Here is a 13,312-nt window from a genome sequence, read left to right on the forward strand (position 1 = left end):
CAGACAATCAGAGGGAGGTGGAGGAGAATTGGGAGTGATACGAAATTCTTACTGATCTCCTGGGTAGGGACTCAAGCTGAGGTTAATCTGATTTAGAGATGTATTTACGACATGAGTTTGAGGAGAGCGTCCATTGGGCCCAGGCCCTGGACAAAAGGGTGAACAGTGAGTGGGAGCTGACATCTGGCTCTCCCCTCACCCTGCACCCTGGGGCTGGAACACAGCAGACACAGAACTACCACGTGGTACCACTCGGCCTTCACAGATGAGCACAAGGACGTCCCTCCCCGCCAGGCCCAGGAGCAGGGAGGCAGGTCAGTCCCACACGGACCCCATGCTCAGAGTTTGGCAGTCTAGACAGAGTCTTGGCTCCTCTCCTTCCATAGCTGTCACGTACTCACAGGCCCGGCCACCTGAGGTCCTTATCTGTGTGGCCCTGGGGCCTGGGCCTCTGGGTTCTCCACCTTGGCCTGGTGTCCAGTTTCATGTGAGGCCCCGGGCAGGCTGCACATGGGCATCCTCGTTTCCTGCCTCAGCCCACACTTGACCACACGGGGTACCGAAAGATGGGTGAGCAGGGGACTGGAGCCCAATGGGCTGAGTTTTCAGGACCACTGTGTCCTTGTGGGGGCTGAAGCAAGAGCCTGGTTAGCACAGCGGAGAGTGGGGTCTGCCGGCTTCAACTGCAGGAGTGTAAAGGCCCTTGCCCACCCCACCTCCAAGTGCTGTGTTCATAGACCAGGCTGGGCTGGGCAGAGAGAGCTCAACTGCCAGAGCTTTAGACCTAGTGAGGTCCGGGCTAGCAGGCATGCAGGTCAGCAGACATCACAAGCCCCTCCAGCATATGCTGGGCCTACAGAGGCCCCAGAGTTGGATGAGCTCTGAGGCTTGGTCAGGGAGCTTTCCCCTCCCTAGTCATTTATGTCTGATGGATCCCTGAACACAGAAGAGGGAAGTTTACCTTTTCACTCCTTTAACAAAAACATACGGAGCACCTATTGCGTGTTAGGCCCCCATGTCGGCCACAGGGATATGGCAGTGGACAACACAGTCTCATCCCTCCTGCCCTCAAGGAACCCACACTCTGTGGGGTGTTGATACCTGGTGCTTAGCACTTCCGCAGGCAAGCCCTCAACCCAGCCAGGGATTAAGAATGGCTTCCTGGAGGAAGCAAAGGCTGTAAACAGGTTCCAAGGTACCCACTTAGGGACCTGGGTGGCTCAGTTAAGCGTCTGCCTTCGGCTCAGGTCATGATCCCAGGGTCCTAGGATTGAGTCCTGCATCAGGCTCCCTGCTCAGTGGGGAGCCTGTTTCTCCCTCTGCCTGCTGGGCCCCCCGCTGGTGCTCTCTCCCTCTCTCTCTGACAAACAAATAAATAAAATCCAAGGTAACCACTTAAGGAAGAACAAATCTTAAGGGGTTTTACTTAAAGACTATGTGCAAGGGATTTTATGACCAACTTGGCTTTGTATGGACTGAAACCCCCAAATTAGAAACTCCATCTTTCCCCATCCCCCACCTCTCCTTTCCTCATCTTTCTGCCTCCCCCTACCTCCTGCCCTTTATGTTCCTCACAGAGCCACGTGGTCTCTAGTCGCTTTCGATTTTTCAAGGTTTGCAGGACTGGTGACTGATTGGATGGGGGTGCAGGAGAGAAAGAGTCCGTGTTTCTGGCCCTGTGACAGGAGGAATGAGGATGCCATGGCCTGAGATGGGGACCCCTGATGGCCAGCAGAACTGGGATGAGAGAGAGAGTGAATTCAGTTTACCCGACAAACGTCCAGGGAGTGGCATGGAAAAGGTTCTTGGTTAGATAAGAACTGAGCCCAGAAGAGAGGCCCAGACTGGAGACAGACTGGAAGTCATCAGCATACAGTTGGCTGTGGCCAGGATGGTCCAGGGGGTAGGAGCAGAGGGGGAAAAGGGGTGGCCTAGGATAGACCCTGGGAGGAGCAGGAGATGGTAAAGGAGATGGAGAAAGGGTAGCCAGTGCGTAAAGTGTAGGCCATTGAAGCCAGCGGGAAGTCAGCAAAGAGCAGGCATAGTTGGCTAAAAAATATATGTTTTTAAATTTGGGAAAAAAACCAAGAAACTGAACCGGCTCCGAACTCAGAAAACCAGACAAAATGTCTAAAGATACATAAAACTTACAATACCTCCCCCACAGTACACCAAAATTACCAATGTGTAAAAAACCACTGACTAGGAATATTCATTTTTGATCCATTTGTCATCCGGATCTAATTGTTTGCCCAGAATCACCGGAGCCAGTCCATCCCCTTCTCACACACCAGGGGGCGCACATACACTGCTTCTGAATCCGAGCTCTGGGCAAAAGCAGGCAGTGAATTAGGTGAGAACCAGAACTTGACCCCTCAGCCCAGATCGGCAAACGCCACCTCCACCCCTGCCCTGCACATTAACGCTGTGATGCCTGAATCCAGGTGCCTCAACAATCCCCAAGCTTTGTTTACTTCTCACCTGACCTCCAAACTCACAAAGGTATCAGGGAGACCCATAGAAAATAAGAGACTCCCAGGGGTCAACTGACCTAGGGCAGTAGGGGCAGGTGCCCATCTTTCCAAGGGAAGGAGAGGGCTGTGTGACTGATTCTTAAATGGTGGTGACATGGACTGGGAGGGAGGGTGGGTCTGGAGCAGATGGGGAGGGGGGTGCTTTTATGCCAACACGTGTGGCTCTTGGTTTGGAGCTCACCACGTCTCCCTCTGAGTTAGGACTTGGAACGAATCTTCAGGTAAGTTATAGATTTAGCCCAGAAATTTATAAGGTCAGCATTTGAGTTTGTTATGAGAAGTCAGAAACTCAGTACCAAGGGTTTTTTGTTTTTTAAAATCAGGTTTGGGGGACATTATCACGTCTTGAACTCAGGGACCAATGAAAGACTTGATTCAGGTTCACAGTTGGAATTGGTGTATTAGGGTGTTGGCCAGCCTCTGGCTGGGGTTGATACCAGGTCAGATAAGTAGAGGGTGAGCATGGGGATGAAGATTTGTGTGGAGTTTCTACAAAGTCAGTCTCAACAATCTTGCATTCTAAGATTATTTTTAGAGTTGGGGTAAATTAGTGTCTTAAATTGCCCCCAAGGATTTGCGGGGTTTAATTGAGGTCAGTATCTGCGGTAGGGTCCTTTTCAGGTGACCCAATCCAGCTCTGGAATTGGGAATCCCAATTCAGAAAGTATTGGTGTTGACCTAGGACTGAGAGTTTTAGGTATGTAAGTTTTGTGAGTCTTGGGATTCAGAAGAGAGTAGTGGGATCCATAGCAAGGTAGCTGTTGCACTTTAAGGTTCATATGGTGATCCGGGGATCAGCATTAGTGCTGGGGTCCATTTAAAGACCAGAGTTGGTGCTGGTGTCACTATCAAGTTTAGGTGGGTAAAGATGATAAAGGGGTTTAGACTCAGAACTGGTATTTGGGGGTCAATATAGGGGTGCAAATTAAAATGACTACTTGTACCGGTGTGGGGGCAGATTTAGGAGTTTGGACTCAATATTGTGTTTGGGGAAGGGTCTGGGCTCACTATCAGGTGCAGATTTGTATAGGGAGGAAATGGGGTCCTAGAGTAGTTATCAGGTTCATATTAGGAGTGGGAGCCACTCATAGGCTATGGACTTCCTATGGGAGTTTGGGTCTGTCCTTGCTCATGACTGGGGTCCTGGCCCAATACTGGAGCTCCAGTCGGTTGAGACTCAGGGTTGGGTTGTGGCCTCGCTGGGCCTACGCGGCTCCACCGCTCTACGAGTGAGAGTGCACGAGGGGAGGGGCGGCGCCGGGGACGCGCACGGCAGGGGCAGGGGCGCGGGCGCGGGCGCGAGCGGGGGCGCGCGGCTGGAGCTGGCGCGGGAGCGGCGGGAGCGGCGGGAGCGGTGGTGGCGGCGGCAGAGGCGGCGGCTTGGGCTCCGGCTCCGGTTCCGGCTCGGGCTCCGGCTCCGGCTCGGGCGGCGGTGGCGGGAGTGGGACCCGGCGGCGGCGGCGGCGGCAGAAAAGCAGCGGGAGCAGCGGCCCCAGCGGCTTGGGGGGGGGGGGACATGCGGACCGACGGCCCCTGGATAGGCGGTGAGTGACCCCCGCGCCCCACTCCAGTCCCCTCCGCATCCGTTCCTTCCCGGCTCCCGCCGCCCCCTCCCCGCGTCCTCGGAGCGGGGCTAGAGGCGCCGCTTAGGCCGGGCCGCGCCCCCACCTGCCGCGCCCGCAGCCTCGGCTGGGCCCCCCCCTCTGAGCCTGGCGGCTCCTCCCCGCGCTTACCCCGCGGCAGACGCGCCCCCCCCCCCCCGGTGCCGCCGCCGGCTGGCTAGCTCCTCGCCGCCCCCCGCCGCCCCCCTCCTCCCCGCCCACAGCGCCGCACCTGAGCCGCAGCCCGCGCCCCCCCAGTGCAAAGTTTCCCTTTGCATTTGTGCTCCGCGTCCTCGGTCCCGCCTCGTCTCCCCCCACCGGTGGGCCGCGCTCCGGGGGCGGCCCTCCACCTCCCACCGCCACCCCAGCCCCGGGCGGGTCCAGGCCGCGCCCCCGCCCCCGCCGCACAGGCGCCCCCTCCCAGCCGGCAGGGGATCCGCAGCCGACGCGCACCCGGCTTGCTCGCGGCCCCGACGCACGTGCGGGCCCGGGGTGCGCCGGGCGCGAGTTTGGAGCCCCCCGCCCGCCTCGGTCGCCGGCGCGGGCAGGGGAGGGGCCGGGGCGGGCTGTGCCCATCCCCACCCCGGCGCAAAGACCTGAAGGCCCCGGAACGACCTGTCCCGTGAGGACGTGTCCACTCGGACCCGCTCCGGAAAGTTCACTCAGTCGCCGCCCCGCGTCCCGTCCCGTCCCGTCCCGGTGTGCCCCGGTCCCCATCGCTGTGCCCACGTTTCAGGCTCAGCTTCTGTTTTCCTGGGTGTCTTGGTTTCAGTGCCCTTCAGTGTCTCTGTATCTAAGTCTCCCTGTGTCACTGCCTCCCAGTCTCACCCCCCGCCCCCCAGGGTTTCTCCCGCTGTGTGTGGCTCCCTCCCCGGGCCTCTCTGTTCTCCCTCCCCGCGTCTCTCTGTACTCCCTTCCCCATCTCTGGGTCTCTCTCTCTCTCTCTCTCTCTCTCTCTCTCTCTCTCTCTCGTCTCCTATTGGTTTTTCGGTGTCTCTGTCTCCCACTGACCAGGATCTCTGCCCGCGCTCTGCTAGGCCCCCTCCTCATTTCTCTGGAATGCCGCCTCTCTGGTTCTTCCATCCCCAGGGTGGGGGAGGGGCTGGGCTTTCTCCCCATTTCAACGATCCCCCCCTACCCCCGCGCGCAGTGCAGGGCCCCCAAGGTGGAGCAGGTTGGGCGGTGGGAGCCCGGTACCCGAGCTGTGAACTGGAAGGGAGGGGATTCTCTGGATTCCCCTGAGGGCGGCCAGGCAGAGTCTGGGAGGCTGGACTGCTGAGTGTTGGTGATGAAGGCTTCACTTTGGTTCCTGAAGAGACAAGGGCAGGGATTCAGAGTGACCTGGTGCCGAATCTGGCCAGAAAATCCAGGGGAGTGCATTGGGGTGGGAGGCCTAGAAAAAGATCCAGGAGGATCTTTCTGGGGGATCCTCAATGGTGAGGGATCCCCTGGGAAGGGAAGGGATCTGCTGAGGGATCCTTTGGGAGGCATCAGAGATCTGATGGGATCCGGAGGAGGGTTCTGAGAGGAAATCTCAGAAAATTCTATGCTTGGCGCCTTATTAACTCTTGCTTCAGGGAGCAAGAAAATCCCTGTTTTTCATTCATTATATGAATGAGCCTAGGGCTTCAAGAAGGAGCAGGTGTAACTCCCCAAGCACAGCCCCCAACATCCGCAGCCCCAGGCACAGGCCACACACACACACACCCGTTCATTCCCACACTCAGCTCCCCCCCCAACACACACACACTGCACATCATACTTGCCTTCTTGCCCTCACACTTGCACGCTGGGGCCTGCGCTGCAGCCGGAGCTCAGGCATCTACTGTGCTTGCGTACCCATGCACCACTCTGTGTGCCCGCTTGTGCCCTCACAGCACCCCTTTGCACATCCCGGGGAAGGGTGTGTGCACACTTACAGTCTCGTGCACTCTTCCTGCACACACTTTCTTGCACATTTTGGCTGGCTCAGTTTCCCCCTTGTGATTTGAAATCCGTCTGTAGTTTGGTTTTCCTCTCCAGTTGCTCTTTCTCTCCCTCTTTCTTTCCTTTAACAAGGAAATTGTTTTAATATTCCTTCCTTCCTCCTTGTCCTTCCCCCTGAAGCTCCTGACCTCCCCTCTGTTCAGCTTTGTTCACACTGTGAGCATGGGGGTGGTGTCCAGGGCCTTGATTTGGGGGCTGGTGAAGCAGTTGGAGGGGGATGGCTGCAGGAAGAGTAGATGGGCTGAAATGCTTTTCTTGGGAATTGGATTGATATGCAGCAAAATGCTGGCCCTGGTGGTTTGTGATCTCTCCACTGTCTCCCATCAGCCCTGACTAGGAGTTAGTTCAGTGTGGAGGGCCCTTAGTCAGGGGTAAGTGGGACCCAGGCCTCTTTGATAGAGACTGTGACACATGTCACAGCTTCTCCACTTTCCAGCTTGTTCCTCCCTGCACCTCAGTTTCACCTCCTGTGAAATGGGACAGCTAATCCAACCCTGACTGTTGTGAGCATCCAAGGGAGCTGTGGCAGTGCATAATCAGCAGTGGCAGGCCCTCCTCGTGTGACCGACACTGTTGTGTGCTTGGGCCAAGCTTGCAGCCAGGGCCCTGCCCTTGAGAAGCTCATGGTCCCTGGGGGAGCAGATTGCATCGTGGGGATGCAGAGCAATTCACTAACCTCTTATTGATTGCCGACTGTGTGCCAGACACTGGGCTAGGCACTTTCAGCCGGGCCGTCCTGCTTCCGAGGGGACTAGCAGCTGTGCGGAAGAGGCAGCCCTCCCCTGAGGAACTGCTGAGGTTGAGCTCAGTATCAGTTCCATCTAAAGCAGCTGTGGTCCTGAGCAGACGTCACAAGGTTGGGGAAGCTGCCGCCACGTGAGGCAAGGGAGAGTTCAGGGGTCAAAGTCAGATGACGTCCAGAAGAGACCGAGAAGGGGCTATCTGAAGTGGGTTTTGAGGAATGAACAGGAGTTTTCCAGTTGAACCAAGAGCACTCCAGGCAGAGAAAATAGTGTGAGTGAAGACTCAGAGGTCTTGAGGTATTCTAAGGTATAGCAGATCCCAGAGGGCCTTTAATGTCCTGTAAATAGCTGTGACTTTATTCTGAGAACACAGAAGGGAGCCGCCAAAGATTTAAAGCTGGGGGAGGGGGAGGGGTGGAATGTGCTAGGATCAGATTTACGTTTCCGGAAGAGGATTCTGTGGTTATGGGAAGTGGATGGACCCAGGATGCCCAGTGAGGAGAGTGCAGGTAAATCAGGTGAGAGGTGATGGTGTCTTGGATAGGGCAGTAGCATGGAGCCAGCTAGAAGGCACATTTATGAGGACAGGATGATTTATTGGATGTGGAGGTGGAAGAGAGGAGGAGGAAGGGGTCCAGGTTCCTGGGAGTGACTGGGTGGGGCCTTTCCTGAAGGCCCTGCAGCATCACTTAGCTGGGACAGGGAGGAGAGGTAGATTTAGGGGGCGGATAATGAACTCGAGCTTGCGGTTGGACACGTTGTCTTTGAGATGCTTGGGACATTTGAGTTCCAGTGCTGGCAGAGGAGACATCCAGGAGGGGGCTGAGAGAGTGCTGAGCTGTGCTCGTCAGTGGTTAGTGCAGGCTCTGGTTCCAAACTGCCGAGGTGCCACTCTGCTGAGGAGCAGTGTGACCTTGAGCGAGTTGCTTAACGTCTCTGAATCCGTTTTCTCCTTTGTTAGGTGGGTATAAGACAATTCCGTGCCTCATGCAGTTGTGATGAGGATTAAGGCTGGACGTGCAGGAGGTGCTTAGAAGAGGGCCTGGCCTCTAGTAAGCATGATACCTCAATAGTATTAGTAAGTAGTCATCATTGAAATCATCGGCGGGGCTGGTGCAGATCCACCCTCATCAGAATCACGGGGTGGGGGCTGGCAAGGGGGCGCCTTTATTTATTTTTTTTTAAAGATTTTATTTATGTGAGAGAGAGAATGAGAGAGAGCACGAGAGGGAAGTGGGTCAGAGGGAGAAGCAGACTCCCTGCTGAGCAGGGAGCCCGATGTGGGACTCGATCCCTGGACTCCAGGATCATGACCTGAGCAGAAGGCAGTCGCTTAACCAACTGAGCCACCCAGGCGCCCAAGGGGGCGCCTTTAAAACAATACCTTGTTAAGGTTAGGGCACCTGCTCTGCTAAAGTAGTTGCAATTCTGAACCGAGGTTCACAGGTTGGAGGAGCTCAACAAGGAGAATGCTTGGCCCCAAGCCGCCTGCCCTCGTCATCATCTATGGGATTGTGTGTATTGCTCAGGTGTATTTGACCTTCTCGTGGGCTGGTGTGAGACTACAGGCCTCAGTGTGCTCAGTCCCCCTGTCCCCCCACCCCACCTGGGCCCTGGGTGTCTAATGAGGTCCAGATGCACTGGTCTCTGTGTGTTCCCCCCACTCCAGATCAGAGAACGGTGGTTTTTGCTCCTTGGCAGTGTTTTAGCTGCTACTTCTGGGGACTGTTCCTGGCATAGCCATAGGGCCTGCCTGGGAGCTGCTCTGGAGGGGCCCCGGTGTCTCTGCTCCTCTAGATTTCAACTTGCTCCTGGTCCTGCTGCCAGACAGGGCTCCAGGTGTGGCACATGACCAAGAGCCCTCCTGGGGGCCAGCCCTGGGTGGGTGCCAAGGCCTCTTACCTGATCCTGGTCATTGCTGCCAACCTCACCATTTCTGAGGCCCTTCTGGGGGCCAACCAGGGATTCCAGACTTGGGTTCGGTATCAGGCCCTTTCCAAGTAGCTTTCCAGTTGGCCTTCTGGGTGTATCTGGTGGTCCTGATTGTTCTGGGTTTGTGCCAGAGTGGGTCTAGAGTGGTTCTGGGAGCTGCTGCTGGTGAATGTGAGGGGTGATTCTGATAGCCTGTCTAGGTTGTTTTGGGGCCCGTTTGATCCTGGACTGGTGTGGTGCCAGGTACTATTCTGGCTAGTGCAGAATCCTGCCCTCATGCTGTTCTGTGTACTTTAAGGTCTTTCCCATTGCAAAGTTTTATCTGTTCTCTGACCCACCTCCAGGCCATTTTGGACATAAACTCCTTTCCTGGTCAGTTTAGGTCCTTGCTCCTAGTGCCAGCTGGTTTAGGGACCCTCCGCATTCTCTGCCTCAGACCCTGTCCCTCTGCCCCAGGGTCCCTGAGCAATGGAGGAGCCAACAGCCTCACATCCGGCAGCATGAGGCCCTGGCGGGCGTCCCCAGACAAACCGGCCTTTGAGTCTAGGACATGGAAGCTGGTTTGTCTGGCCAGACCCGCCCAGCAGCCTGTGTGCTGGGAACAGCGGCCACAGGGAACCTTGTGGAAACTCAGTGGACCTGGGGAGGGAGGTGTGCAGCCCTTCTGAGGGCCAGGGCTGTTGGTTCGGGCAGGGGCAGGGGCCAGGGGAAGCCAGAGAGAGGGTGAGCTGCAGGCTCAGCACGGGATGGTGGTGGGTCGGCAGGGCCCGTCTTGGTCCTTGATGATGAGCCTCCGGTCAGTGAGGATGTCCCCCATGTTGGCAAAGGTGGTCAGTCTCAAGGGAGGACAATTCCCAGGTGCAGGAGACTGGCTTCGAGTTGGTGAGGGCGCTCCCTGACCCCCATCCCTGAGTGTCCGTTTTGGGAGGAGCCTTGGTGGAATTGCTGTGTTTGTGGGCGTGGGAGGCTGAAGAGAAGCCCACTGCGGCGTGCAGCCTGCCTTGAGTGGGCCCCAGTGGCGCCTAGTCGCTGAGCTGTGGCAAGGTGGGGACGAGACTGTGTGGGCATGTCTGACCCCCCACCCCCACCCAGGACGGTGCTCACGCTTCTAGAGAGAAGAGCCGGGCTGTGTGGCTGTGTGTGTGCCAGTGGAGGGGGCATCCAGGGGCACACCTTCATTTTAAAAATTACAGAGAAGCAGAAAGTCAAAAATAAACATTGCTGCCGAAGCTTCTTTGAAGGCTGCACGTATGCTGGTGTGGTTCTTCCAAGCTGCAGTGTTTTCTTTGAACTCATTCATGTGTTCATCCACTCATTTGGCATATCCTAATGTCCTGATGGAGCACCTACTACGTACCTGCTCTCTCCTGGGTGCTGGGGCTATGGAACTGAGCCGGGCACACACCAGGCTTATGGTCATGACTCGGTAATTGTATAAAAAATAATTTGTGGGACGCCTGGCTGGCTCCATCAGTTAAATGGCTGCCTTCAGCTCAGGTCGTTATCCTGAGGTCCTGGGATCGAGCCCCACATTAGGCTCCCTGCTCGGCGGGGAGCCTGCTTCTCCCTCTCCCTCTGCCGCTGCCCCTGCTTGTGTTCTCTTTCTCTCTCAAACAAATAAATAAAATCTTTTTAAAAAATTAAAAAAAAATAATTCATGACATTTGTGGTCACTACTCTTAGGCAAGGTCCAGGCATGTAGTCTGGGTCACTATGGAAGGCCTCCCTGAGAAAGTGCCATTGGCTCTGAGATCTAAGAGATACTTGGCAGAAGCGTGTGGGCAGCATGTTTCAGGCACTGAAAAGGCGGGAGACTGCACAAAATGTGGCACATTTGAAGATCAGAAGAGGAAGTTCTTGTGGTTGGCTGGCAGGCCAGAGCTTGGGCCGGTGGGGCTGCAGAGGTAGGCGGGGCCTCTGCTCTGCTGGGGGTGTTGCAGGAGGGCTAGCTGCCGGGGTAGTGGGGGCCTCAGTCTGTGTGTTGCTCATGGCGCTATGCTGGGTACCTGGAAGAAAGCCCAGCACATGGTAGATGCTCAGGAGTCCTGAAAAGAGTGAGTGAGCGAGTAAAGAGATGGGCATTTTTACTGAATGGGGAATGTCCTGCACGAATGGTTTCAAAACCTACTTTTTTTTTTTTTTTTTTTGTCATAAACAGCAGGTTTTGAATGTCTTTCTACGTCAATATCTACTCTGCTGTGATGAACTTCTTGATGTTTTCTCATGCTTTACTCACTCTCCAGGAAGGAGCAGAGACCCCGATGCCCTGCCCTCAGTGCTGATTGTCCAAGAGTGACTGACGTGAGCAAGCAGAGACCTGGTGAGTGTGCCCCAAGAGGTGACAGGGGCCGGGGGCATAGAGGGGTCCTGTGGGCCAGGCTGAGCAGCTGGGATTGTGATGCAGACTGGTGGGGAGCCGTGGAAGGGTTGCCACGAGGTGTGTGACCCGGTCCGGTGTGCACATGGCTGAGCGATGGTGAAGGACCAGGGAGGTAGTGATGGAGGCAAAGAGAAGGGATGTGAGTGCCTTTTAGGGACATGGAGGAGACAGGACATGGTGAAGGGCTGAATGTGGGACATGAGGGAGGAGGGGAGGTATCAAGGATGGTGCCTGGGTTTCTGGCCAGAATGCTTGATGGAGGTGGGTGGGGAGTGATATACAGCTCGTCAGCTGCTGTAGGTGTGAAATAGGCTTCTGGGTGACGTTCTGGGATCTGTCTGCTTCTCCATTCACTGTGTTTCTGGAGAAAAGTCTGTTCCCCTCAACTGTACGTTGTGGTAGAAAGAGCAAGGCACTCCCAAGATCCGAGCACCTCCTTCCTTGTCTCTTTCACTTCTGTCTTTCTGCCAGAAGCACAGAGCAGGTGGGTTGGGGTTGGAGATAGAGCATGGTGAGCCTTGGATGTCCAGCTAAAGACTCTAGACTTTTTCCTGAGGGTGATCTGGAGACATTGATGAATCTTAAGCAGAAAAGCACCATCCGTGCATCCATCTTTCCACTTGCCCATCCACTGAGTCCTGAAACATTATCTGTGTGTCTGCTGTGGAATCAAGCAGCAGAATGCACCCGAGGGCCATGATCACCTTGGCGTTCTTGTAAGCCAGCGGGGGCGCTGGTTTGTGTGCAGGGCAGACAGGGAGCCACCTGAGGCAGGATGCCCCCTGAAGAGGTCCGCGCTCCTGAGGTCTCACTAGCATGCGGTGGCTGGAGTAGAGGCAGTGTAGACTCAAACTTCCTGACCAGTTGGGGTGTGTGGGGTGAAGAAAGAGGAGGATTTGAGGAGGGTTGGCTGGCTTGGGAGACCAGGTCCGTGGTAGTGCTTGTCACTAAGGTGGGGACCAGGAGGAGGGGCGGTACTGGGGAGGATGAGCTCCGGTTGGGCCACCTTCAGTAAGCTCCTGGAAGGCCCAGCCCATGGCTCTCTCATTCATCTCCCTGCCCCTTGGCTCAGGGCCCAGTAGGGCCCCCTGAATAGTTCTGCATGGTCAGCTGATGAGGAGGGTCATGAGAGATGGGTCCAGCCTAGACAGGGAAAGGGAGTGAGCATGTATTGGGGATCTGCTAGGGGCCCGGTCCTATGCGTGGCAAGATGGGCATTGGGATCATGTAGAGCACGCAGCAGGAAGGCTGCGTCGTAGGTGGGAAGGGCCAGATGGGGAGGCATGTGTCCCTTCACTTTTCTGTCCTCAGATGTTGGGTCTGACCTACCTGGGAGCCCATTCTCAGCAAGAAAGGTGCCTGAGAGCAGAGTTCTCTGTCTTGTAGAGAGGCCGCTTGCTGATGGCCTGTGTGAAAGGGTGTGGGCGATTGCTGTAAGGCCTGGCTTCTGGAGGTGAGGCTGACTTCGAGGGGCAGGGGAGGATGCTCTAGGATCCTGAGGCCCAGGTACAGCTGATTCAAGGGTTAAGCCAGGCTGGGACGCCCAGGCTGCTCATAGGGGACTGGGTTCTGGGGTAGGCCCTGGCCTACATCAGCAAAGGATCTTGCTGTCTATACCAGGTTTTCTCAACCTTAATACTATTGACATTTTGGACCAGTTAATGCTTTGTTGCGGGGGGCTGGCCTATTACTGTAAGATATCTAGCAGCATCCCTTGTTTCTCCCTACGAGATGTCAGTAGCACTTGCCCCCCACCTCCAGTTTCGACGATAAAAAATGTCTCCAGATGTTGCCTGATGTCCCATGGGGGTTGGGGGGCGGCTACAGAATCACTCTGAATTGAGAACCTCTGGTCAACACCACCTCTTGCTGCCTTCACTAAACTAGGGAGGGTCGCTTGAACTGAGTTCTGAGGGGTGAGTCTGTGGTGGGGGGCAGGAGAAGGGCATTCCTCCAGGTAGAGAGATCAGCAGGTGCCGAGGCCAGGAGGTGCTGGTGAGCATTCACCCGAGGGAGGCTCTGCGGCCTGAGGAAGGAAGCTGGAAGGCTGGTGGCTTGGTAGGGCTATAGGTGTAGGCAGGTGCCTCTGCTGGTCCCCTTGGTCTTCTGCCCCCAGTGGAGCCTCTGCTGGACCTC

General features: G+C 56.1%; 1 protein-coding gene across 14 annotated transcripts in view; it reads left to right on the forward strand.

Moving 5' to 3' along the window:
- Positions 1-3,884: 3,884 nt before the first annotated feature.
- Positions 3,885-13,312, forward strand: part of PTPRF (protein tyrosine phosphatase receptor type F) — an 86,382-nt gene continuing 76,954 nt past the window's right edge. For 8 of the 14 annotated variants that reach the window (XM_027609245.2, XM_027609236.2, XM_027609302.2 and 5 more), the window contains exons 1-2: positions 3,886-4,078; positions 11,040-11,116. The gene's annotated coding sequence lies outside the window, so the exon portion shown is untranslated. Of the gene's footprint in view, positions 4,079-11,039; positions 11,117-13,312 lie in introns of all 14 variants that reach the window. The other 6 variants (XM_027609217.2, XM_027609293.2, XM_027609276.2 and 3 more) reach the window with 2 other exon arrangements.

This window comes from Zalophus californianus, chromosome 4 (assembly GCF_009762305.2).
Source record: "Zalophus californianus isolate mZalCal1 chromosome 4, mZalCal1.pri.v2, whole genome shotgun sequence".
Classification (NCBI taxonomy): domain Eukaryota; kingdom Metazoa; phylum Chordata; class Mammalia; order Carnivora; family Otariidae; genus Zalophus; species Zalophus californianus.